An 11,106-nucleotide genomic window follows, 5' to 3' on the forward strand; every position below is an offset into this window, starting at 1 on the left:
ACATTCTACTTACAGTACTTGACATTTTTCACAAAATAATCCCATATCATAAATTAAGAACTGATATAATTGCTTTGTTAGGCAATTGTCTGACTCTGTCATACGTTTTTTAACCTGCATAAATACAATATCATTTCCCAAGTAGAATTGCTATAGTTAATTAATATGAAGCATATAATATGAAAATCAGGTCACAGAAGTTCAAATTTTTTCTTTGGTGTTTAAAACATCTCTTCACAAATGTGCAGAAAGTAAAAGAATAAGTTTTGTGCATGTGCATATGTCATATGCTACATCAACATGAAAACTCATTATTTTACAATCTGCATTTTGAATTTTTATACTACCTTTGAATGAATTTATCTTAGCTAGAGAATTGGTTGTATTTTGATAAAATGGAAATAACGTAAAAAGAGTAAAACATAACAAGCAGACTGACATTTGGAACAAAATACAGAAAGTGAAGCTGCTAACTGCAATCTGACTGACATGTATTTCATATTTCATTAGTGAGAATTATCTTATTGGAATTAATAATACTGTGCTGCTGAAATCAGTAGTACAAAATTATTAAATAAAATAATTCAGTTTAAAATTGTAAAAATTATAGTTTCACAAAATAATGTTTTTGGGAGTTTCATTTCAGCAAAACCCCAAAAATCCCAATGCAGTTATAAAAGTTATATTCAAGCACTTGCACTTCAAGCAAGAATTAATCTCTGTCCTGTGGCATCTACAATGCAAAACATGATAGAAAAGACTAAATTATTTTTTCATTTAAAAATATTAAAGGAATCTTAACAATATCATCTCCTAGAATATTGTGGAATAGATATTTATTTTGGACTGTGTACTGTAAATCCATAGAAATACAATCCTTTAACTTGGAGTGGATCTGGTCCACAGAGCAAGCAGAGTTTAAACATGAGCTGTAAGCAACTTTCAATGTTGCAATGAGCATTTTGAAGAATAAAACTCATCATGCTTCATATAAAGCTCCCTTGGATAAAATAACTTAAAAGTATTTGTCGAACTATGTACAGCTTCAAACAATAAACTGAAGAGAGAAGCAGCTACTGATCTTACATCTTTTCAATGAAAGATAGAAATTGAATCTATAATAACAGCTTGTCAGCTCTGAAATCATGTGAAATTATACTACTGGATTTAAACTCTAAAAATAACATTTAATTTGTTTAAAACTTGGGTAAATATACTGGTATAGAAAATTAATATGGAACTATTACCTTTAAAGATATAGCTGAATGTCACTCAATTTGATTCACTTGGATCATAAATGTAACTAAATGTGAAGTGATGGTACATGAGTCTACAAGAGGGGAATTAAACTGGAATTTCTATAATACAATTCTATAAAATGGAGAGTTTCAATGATATAGGTTGCAAAAAATGGTCAGTTTCAAAAGATATAAATTAACTCATACTAATAAGAGTTCATATTATGACTGCATATTGTGAATGCGAATTCACAATATGTGAAATTATAATGTGAAATGTGAAATTAATGGACAAACACAGAAAGGCAATGTTGAAAGAAAGCAACCTGTCATCTCAAGCTATGCCATTTCCATTCAGAGCTGATGAAATTGGCACAGACCCAAGGCATATAGACAATCCTGCAGAGAGCAAGACTAGTGAATCCAAAGTTAAAAGACATACATTAAAATGTTATAGCTGAGTGTTATGGTGAATACATACATGAAATATACTATTTCAGATAAAGAGAATGGGAAATTAACTAGTATTGATTGAGCTGTAATCAAACACAAAACCTCAGTGAAACAATACCTCAGTGTTAAAATGAATCAAAGCAGCTATGCAACGAACTCTTAAAGTGAGATATGCAGCAAAATGTAGAGAAACCTTACAGAGGATACATGTATGATGGTTTTAACAGCCACCTCATGAGTGCTAGTGAATATTACATACAGTATTGAAGTGCTCATATATTCTGGAGAATTAAAAGAACCAACTAAGACTTTTGAAACAAATTAAATATTTGTTTTATAATCACAGAAAAGGAAATTAATAAAACATAGCCTGGAGTAGCATTTAGCATTTTTCTCATTTAAAATAATGGTTACCTGAAGCTCCCAAAATTAAATTTCACGTAACCACTTAGACCCAAACTAGGCTTTACTGAAGACAAAACACAACTATAACCTGAGTTTACCACTGCTCAACTCCAAATTCATTGAATCTTATTCCTCCAAATTCATACAAGAAACTCCTTGTCTGGAAAGGTTTGATGTGAATTGGAATTTCTTCAACCTTTATAGATTGTTTATGCTTGGAGCTGTCTCGGAGGCTATCTAGTGCTTATGGATATCATGTACATGCTGTCTTGATATCATTTCTGAATGTACTCCACGGCACACAGGTTTAAATGCATTATGATGGTTGAAGGGTTTTTACATTGATGGGTTAGTAATACTGTTACTGGTGGCTGGGTGCCGGAACAGGCTCCCCAGGGAAAGAGTCACATCACCAAGGCTGTCTGAGTTCAAGAAGTGTTTGGATGATACTCTCAGGCACATGGTGTGAGTGTTGGGAGTGGTCCTGTGCAGGGCCAGGAGTTAGACTCGAGGATCCTTGTGGGTGCCTTCCGACTTGGTATATTCTGTGATTCTGTGAGACTGGTAGGTACAAGAAAAGGATCAATGACATAGTTTTCTTTTGAAGAAAGAGTTAACATGGAAATATCTTAAGATTTGAAAGCTGAGAATTTCAGATGAAGTCTCAGCTGCATTAAAACCAATGGAAAAGTTTTTAGTTTCAGTGGGACTAGGTAATCTGTTTAAACATTTCTTAATTTATTGCTATTGACCAATAAATAGCCAAAGTACCAGTTTTCATGCTTCCACACTTAAAAGCATGCCAAAAAATGGAATACACAACTTTGCTCTTTCAACACCCTACATTCCCTGAAATCCTTATCCTATATATATCAGCTTGTTTTCCAGAAGACTATGACTAAGAATGAAAGAAATCATGTATGGATGTTTTTATGATTTGTCTATGAGCTGCTTAAAAACAGAAGATATTTTTTGCTATATATTGCAAAATCTCTCTGTGCTTTCGGTATATTTATATGTGAAGATTTGTCAGTAGTGGATAATAACCAAATCCTATTCAACAATCACAATGGTATGCCTGGATGTGTGTTTCATGAAATAGCTATTTCAGTTTTTATTTGGAGTATTTTAGCCAATATTTTTCTTGAGAAACAGAACAGAATTCTCTGTGTAACTGAGGTTACTTCTATTTCCTGTGTATTGTAAATAATGATGTTAGCTGTTACTGTGAGACAAATGTTAAGTTTCCATCACTGTATAAGATCTGGTTCTCATTCTCTGTTTTGACATTCTAAAATAAAGTACTTCAATAAAACAAGTTTTCTCTGTTACAGTACAGCAGATTTTACATGTTTACTGTTAGAGGAGATTTAAAAAAAACAAACAGAGTGAAGGCCCAGTTTGATTTGTAGAGATGATACCTACCACAAAATTGGATGAAATAGTGAAAAGTATAAACAACAGAGAAAAAAAAAAAGCTTTCTCAAAAGTTTTTACTATCTATATACTGCAGAACCTTATAGAAAGCTATAAACTAGGGCTCATAGTAGTCCTAGATATATTAATAAAATGCATGAATATATCACTTCTCATGTAAAGGAATCTCCCAGAAACACACTCATCATTTAATAAAAATGAATTCACTAGAATGAGCGAGTTGTTTTACAGTACCCAGAAGTTAAAAACAGAGAAACAGAAAATAAAAAACCCAAACCCAAACCTAAAGCCCCAATTAGGTCAAAACCTGTTAAAGAAATCTTTTCTGACAATGAAAATCATAAAATCATAGAATAGCTTGAGTTGGGACTTTAAAAATCATCTCCTTCCAACTCCCAACATAATTGCAAAATTTTAGAAAGGTTGCATCTAGTTTCAGTAAAATTTAATTAAACCAGCTGTAGTTACTTCTGAAAATATCAGAAAGCCTTTATTAACATTCTGCCTTGATTAATATCAAGATTTAAAAAAACTCGGGGTATTAAATCTCAAATAAAAAGTCATTAACTAACAATGGCAGACTTCTGTGGTTTGAAGTCTGAGGCCTTATAATAATATCTCTACCCATATATAAGCTGGTGAAAAATAGAGTTTATTTTAAGAGAGAAAAGCCAGCAGTAGCAATTCTCATCCACATTAGCTAGATGTAGTTAAACTCAAAAGATCAGGAAACTAAGTTATTTTTCTTTTGATTTAAGTGACTGACTTTAAAAAATTGACTAGATTTGAGCTATAGAATGTAAATTAATTAATTTTTCCAGGGTCACAGAGCAAATTTGCACAAGAATTTAATATGGTAGCCAAGCCTTCCAGTTCTTAGCCCTCTGGTCTTAACCACAATCAATACTAAATTGTTTCCCAAGCCTGAAGTTTAATGAACTTTCCCATTCATGGATATAAAATAAATTAGTTTTTCCTTTTGGATTCCCAGATCAGCCAGAGAACCACATTTTTAGCATAATTATAAGAACTTTATAATTCACAGAATATTCTGAGTTGGAAGGGACCCACAAGGATCATCAAGTCCAACCGTTGAGTGAATGGCCTATATAGACATTAAACTCATGACCTTGGCATTATTAGCATCGTGCTCTAACCAGCTGAGCTAATCTCAGGGTCACTGTACCATCTGTTTTCTCTCTAAGTATTTTAAGTATGTAAGTTTCTCTTACTGAACAAAATAAACAAAATTTACGTAAGTTTCAAAAAAGGAACTCAAGAAAAATAGTAAATAGTCAATTTAATGGCTAAACAATATGTTTATTATATATAGTTGAATTCTCTTCTATTCATATCAATGTGCCTGTCCATTGAGGGCCTTGAGGGAAAGTCATATGAAGAGCAGATAAGGTCTGTTCAGGCTGGAGAAGAGGAGACTGAGTGAAGACCTCATTGCAGTTACAACTTCCTCCTGAGGGGATGTGGAGCAGCAGGCACTGATCTCTTCTCTGTGTTGACCAGTGACAGGACCTGAGGGAATGGCATGAAGATGTCTCAGAGAGATTTAGTCTGGATATTAGGAAAAGATTCTTCACCCAGAGGGTGGATGGGGACTGGAACAGCCCCCCAGGGAAGGGGTCACAGCACCAGGCCTGATAGAGTTCAAGAAATGTTTGCACAGTGCTCTCAGGCACATGGTGTGACTCTTGGGTCTGTCCTGTGCAGGGCCAGGAGTTGAACTGGAAGATACTTGTGGGTCCCTTACACCTGAGGATATTCTATGATGATTATAGGCATACTAGGAAACTAACCCTACCCCCTTGCATTAGAAGAGGGAAATGAATACAAGTGAACTTCCAAGAAAAAATTAAAGTGGCTAAATGAAAATACCGTTTATTTCCTTCTAGCACAACTTTTGTTTGCTTTACCATAAAGTAGAAATTGTAGATGGAAGTCCATACCATTCAGTAAAAAGGATGAGGGCTGTTTGGTTAAAAACTTCTTCTGCTTCTGCATTCTTTACACTTCAGCCAAGAGCTGGAATAAATTTAGCTGGAATAAATTCCAGATCTAAACAAAGAAAGAAATTAAGGCTTAATAGAGTCAAACTTGTATTGCTCTCCCCCTTTCCATTTGTCTTTCTGTTTCTACATGTTTCACCCACTCGTAAGTCAAGGAAAAGGAAAAAAAGTGTTGTCACAAATTCAACGTTTTATTGAAAACAACAACAAATCAGCAACAGAGACTAAGTGCATAAAATCAAAAAGTAGGCTTTAGATTGAAGGAAAAAAATAAAAAAAGTGTTAATCAGACATCTCGACTCATACCAATTTATCAAGTTTCACAGAGATATTTCTTTACATACTACTTTTTTGTTAGTTACTTTGAATATTGGGAACAACATTAGGGAACCTTGATTTTTTGTTTCTTCTGCAGTGCTGCTTGAAAGTTATTCAGAGCTGTGACTGTGGAAAGCTGCCCTCAGGCTATATCAAATGTCTCTACACCAACTGGACAAGTGTATATCCCAAAAAGGTACTATTTTCTCATGCATTTTCTTTGTAGCCAAAGCTTTAAAATGATAATACCAGCACATTAACTACATTTTACCATATACTTGAGTAAAAGCAAAACATTGCTATGTTTCAAAGTGACTAGATCATTTGCAGAGAGCGGTGATGGTTCAAGGGCAAAGCAGTAAGTTGAAATTCAGTTTCTTGTTTCTCTCAAATGTTCTAATCATGTAATTATTGGATATTCCAGAATAGATCTCTTCCTAAGGGGAAAAAAAAAAAAAAAAAAAAAAAGAGAAGGGTTTGGGTGGGCTCACAAAGTTTCACATATGTTTTCTTGAACAGTTTTCCTTTTGATGACAGGTATTTTCTCGCAAAAACTCCTTCTAACTAAACAAAAAAACCAGTAATGACATAAAACCACGAAAAAAGTCAGCAGAATAGTTCAATACGAGGCATTGTCACTGCTGAGAATACCAACAATTTTTTTAAAAATATTATTAAAAAATAAAATTTTACTATTTTAATAAAAATAATAAAGAAATTATGTTTATTCTTTTCAGCTATTTTTATTAGGTTTCATGGTTTAACCCCGACTAGCAAATAAGTACCACGTAGCCAACTGCTCACTCTGCCTCCCTCCAGTGCAATGGGGAGGAGAATGGAAAAAAAGTATGGGTTGAGATAAGAACAATTCAATAATTGAAATAAAGTAAAATATAAATGATGATAATGATTGATTGATGATGATGATGATGATGATGATGATGATGGTGATAATAATGATGATGATAATAATAATATTAATAAAGGGAAATGACGCAGAGGAATAAAACCCAAGAAAAAGAATTGATGTACAGCACAATTGCTCAACACCTGGTGACTGATGCCTAGCCAGAAGTGATTAGTATCTCCCAACCAGCTCCCTCCAGCTTGTATAATGAGCATGATGGTCTATATTATGGAATATCTCCTTGGCTAATTTGGGTCAGCTCTCCTGGCCATACTCCCTACCAGCTTCTTGTGCACCTTCTCACTGGCAGCATGTGGGAAATGGAAAAGTCCTTGATTTAGGGTAAGTGCTACCTAGCAACACCTAAAACATCAGTGTGTTATCAACATTAGTGTCATACTAAATTCAAAACACAGAACCGTACCAGGTGCTAGGAAGAACATTAACTCCATAGCAGCCAGAAACTGGTAAGCTACATATTTGGTCACAGCTGTCCTATTTATTAGATTCAGTGCACAGTTAGATGTTTCCTTTGCTGATTGTACTTTAAGCATTTAGTCATTAATTCAAGAAAAGATTTATATACATTTATGCCTCTGCAATCCTATACTTAAGGTAATTTCAAATTCTAAGATCATAAATACTGTCTTGACCTGAGCCTTAATTTCATTTACAAATGTATTATTTTTTGTGTGTATTTCAGATGCTATCAACCACCATAACCATAATGGGGAATCATCTGAAGTTTAAGTGACCTGCCAATGATGTCTGCAAAGAACACTTGAGCAACATTTGCTCAGAAGATGGTGTTCCACATATAAGATGTTAAGTACATAGTGCTAATTCTGAAAACAACAGCTGTCAATATAAAAAGTTGCAATGCAGTCTGCAGGTTTCATAGCTACCATCTTAGTATAAGTAACAGCAATTAAGACAAAGAGGATAGAGACATGATTGAAACTCATCCAGTCATGCTCTGTGATTAGTAGACTGAAATGCATCTGTTTTGTCTCTCTCCTACCATATAATGAATAGAACTAAACAGGATTTTTCTGACTAAACTGAACTTTTGTCACAAAATATTTATCTGCCAAATGGAAGTGTTTTGCAAAAATAGATTGGGTTTGATGAATTACTGAATAAATGCAGAAAGGCTGGGAACAACAAACTGCCTGATTTTCTGTCTGCTCACCTATTGGGTTGCCAGAGTCCAAGGACATTCTGGAAAAGCAACCCCCCCCAAATCATCCTAAAGATAAATAATAAGTAGAATATAATGTAAGAAGAACGAACTGTATCACACAGGATGATTATCAGAGTTTTGCATGCAACTAGAACTAGTTCCACTGATGAATTCAGACCAGTTAGGTAATATGCTAGAAGTACCATCTCTGTGACAAGTCCTCTGAGATCTCTATAGCAGTTAATCAAGTTTCCTTTTATGCGACCAAACAGTATCAAGTATGCATGCAGTGCTCATTTGAGAAACTTTCACATATAAAATATTCTACCTATCCTTACAAGTGCCATTACTTCAAATATTCCTTCAGGGTTCTAGGTACACAAAGTTATATGCATAAGAACCTGAATGTTTCATATAAAGAACATCTGCTCCATACAAGCCAAGACAAAATTTTCATAATGCAAAAATGTTCATTCTGCATTGATACTATTTTTCATAGGAAACTTTGAGGAAAAACCTTGATACCACAATTTTAATTATTTATTTTGATTTTGTTTAATGTGTGAGCACTGACAAGACTGTAGCACATAGTGACAGCAGATAATTGCTACACTGATATTTGCTTCTAGTAAAATGCCTGTCTCCAGGCAGTACTCAGAGTGTAATAGTCTTCCAATCCATCACACATTTTCTGGGAAATACACTTTAAACTTGTCATGCCTCCTGACCGTAAGTAGAAGGTTTCTTGCTGAGAAGACACCATGGGAGTGTTTGCATCTAACTGGTGACAGATGAATGCCCCAGCAATTGAATAATGACTTGCCTTGTGTGGCTAATCCACATACTCAGATCTTGCATTATCTTGGACTCAATGATCCTTGTGGTCCCTTCCAACTCAGCATATTCTGTGATTTTGTGATTCCATCGACAGTGATCATTTTAAAAGCAGTTTAAAAGAAACAGACCCAACTGCTATATTGAAAAGCTGTAGAAAAGCTTAGCTCTTATTTGAGCATTCACAATCTAAAAATACAACTCCAAAGGCAGAGTATTTCTTTGACACTGTTGCTTCCGCTAACACAGCTTAGAGATGGTCAAAGCTAAAATCAGATGAGCAAAAATAGAGATAATCACAGTTTGTCCAAACTAGCCAGTTCAAGTGAGAAATAGAGCTAAATACTCAAAAGATGAAAAAGACAATCTAGCTTATGCAAAACACTTCCTTTCAGTGACAGACTTTCTGTTATTCCACATTTTTTTTATTTACCAAATTATCTAAAATGTACCTAGCGCTAAATTCACCAAAACTTTTTTTATATAAACTCATCCTTCAGTTAGAACATTTCCTTTATATTTTAATTCTATTTTCCTGCCTATTACCCTTATGTTGCATAAAAATATCCTTATTCAAGTATGCATCCTATAATATGGTGTATCTATCAACTCAGCATCCTCTACTCCTACTCTGTCTATAATTTCACATTTAATTAAATTTCTGTATACCTCTGACAACTTTTATAGTTTACTTATGAAATAGCTTAGCTTTGCCACATTAATTCTGAACTTGTATTAATAAAGACACTTTAGACAGTAACTTGCAATTCTATTTTTTACACAAAATATTCAAGACAACTATCATATTCCATGCATAAATTACTACCATTACCGTTTCTGACATTTCTTCAGAGAATTTCTCCCTGTGAGTGAATATTATTGTTTACAATTCCCAATTATTTTCTTTAATCTTTATTATATTAGACAGTAGGGGAAGGTAGAAGGACAAAGCTGCACTCTCACCTGTAATGAACCTACGTATGGGCTGCACAGCCCACACTTATTGTGTTGCTGTGCTAAGTTTGGCCAAAAGTAACCCAGGAGACAGAAAGACTGCTCTCTGTGCCAGAATCCTATGGAAGTGTCATTGAAACACAGTCACTTTGTAGAGAAGCTCTCTGTGTTGCAGTGCCAGGCATTTCTTATTTAGCTTTAATGTTTTATTTCTGAAGCACAAAATGTGATTTCACTCAGCAGGAACAGTTCCATGTATTGTTAATTATTTTAGTGTTGTCCACCCTAAGTAGTCCATGGAATTCCTAAATATGTGTAATAGAAAGTGAGATTAAATGTGGTCTCGTAATGAAAAAGAGATGTGCTATGTAGTTGTGATTAAATGTGTTATAGTTTACTTAGTAGTTTCAAAATATCAAATATCTGCCAGCTACTGTAGGAACTTAATAAGTGGTTTTCACAAATAATTGATGGAATTTCTTTGCATCTGAACACTAACTGACTTTGTCACACCCTAAGGCCATCAACAGGGTAGATGAAAAACTGTCTGGTAAGTAACATAAGTATTCAGAAAGAACCAATTTTAATTCTTTCAAAACCCTGAGGAACTTGAGTCCATGCTACACGTAGACATTTAATATTTAACAACCAATTTAACCATTCCTCTAAAAAGATTTTCTTTATGGGTCCCAGGAGCTACTTGCATAAGACCTAGCAGATCTTCAGGTAAAGAGTTTATAGAGTTAGAAATGGGACAGATATAGGGATGATTGTTGTGACTTAGCTATCCCCAGAGCTTTCTCACATTCTAAGATGTACATTTCTGGAAAAATGAAGTGGATTGTTCTAATACCAAGCTTTACTATCATTTAAGTTTTAAGTAATTTAAGCTTCTTTTTTTTTAATGATACTACAAAGTTATCTACTATCTGATTACATACACAGGTCTAGATCAGGAGTCAATTACTCTGGCAGATCAATGGCTATTCAGCTGCAGAAGATGAAAAAATCTCATCTTGTTTTAAAAGCTTGGTATCTACCCAGAAATAAAAAGACATGTAACTTTCTAATTGTAAAATTGAACTGAAGGCCATCTTTCAAGTTTGCTCTTCTCCAAAGAGAACAACTCTAAAGCAATCAAATATTTCAATATGTAATATTTGTGTTATTATTAAATTACTAAATATTATATTATTTAATATTTCCATTTCCAGTGTTACATCCTGTCCCCCACTGATAAATCCATACTTACACCTTTCAAATTTCTGATTGTCCAAAACTACTGAAAGCCACTTTGAGGTAATTTTTAGGAAATAAACAAGTTATACGAAATAAGCTGGCCATGCTTTTCCACTT

At 34.0% G+C, this 11,106-nt stretch overlaps 1 long non-coding RNA gene across 1 annotated transcript in view; it reads left to right on the forward strand.

Moving 5' to 3' along the window:
• The window catches only part of LOC135416781 (uncharacterized), a 54,267-nt gene extending 44,308 nt beyond the window's left edge, over positions 1-9,959 (forward strand). Inside the window, exon 3 of the long non-coding RNA XR_010431718.1 lies at positions 7,483-9,959. This is a non-coding gene — a long non-coding RNA (uncharacterized LOC135416781). The remainder of the gene's footprint in view (positions 1-7,482) is intronic.
• Positions 9,960-11,106: the final 1,147 nt, after the last annotated feature.

Source organism: Pseudopipra pipra, chromosome 6 (assembly GCF_036250125.1).
Source record: "Pseudopipra pipra isolate bDixPip1 chromosome 6, bDixPip1.hap1, whole genome shotgun sequence".
Taxonomy (NCBI): domain Eukaryota; kingdom Metazoa; phylum Chordata; class Aves; order Passeriformes; family Pipridae; genus Pseudopipra; species Pseudopipra pipra.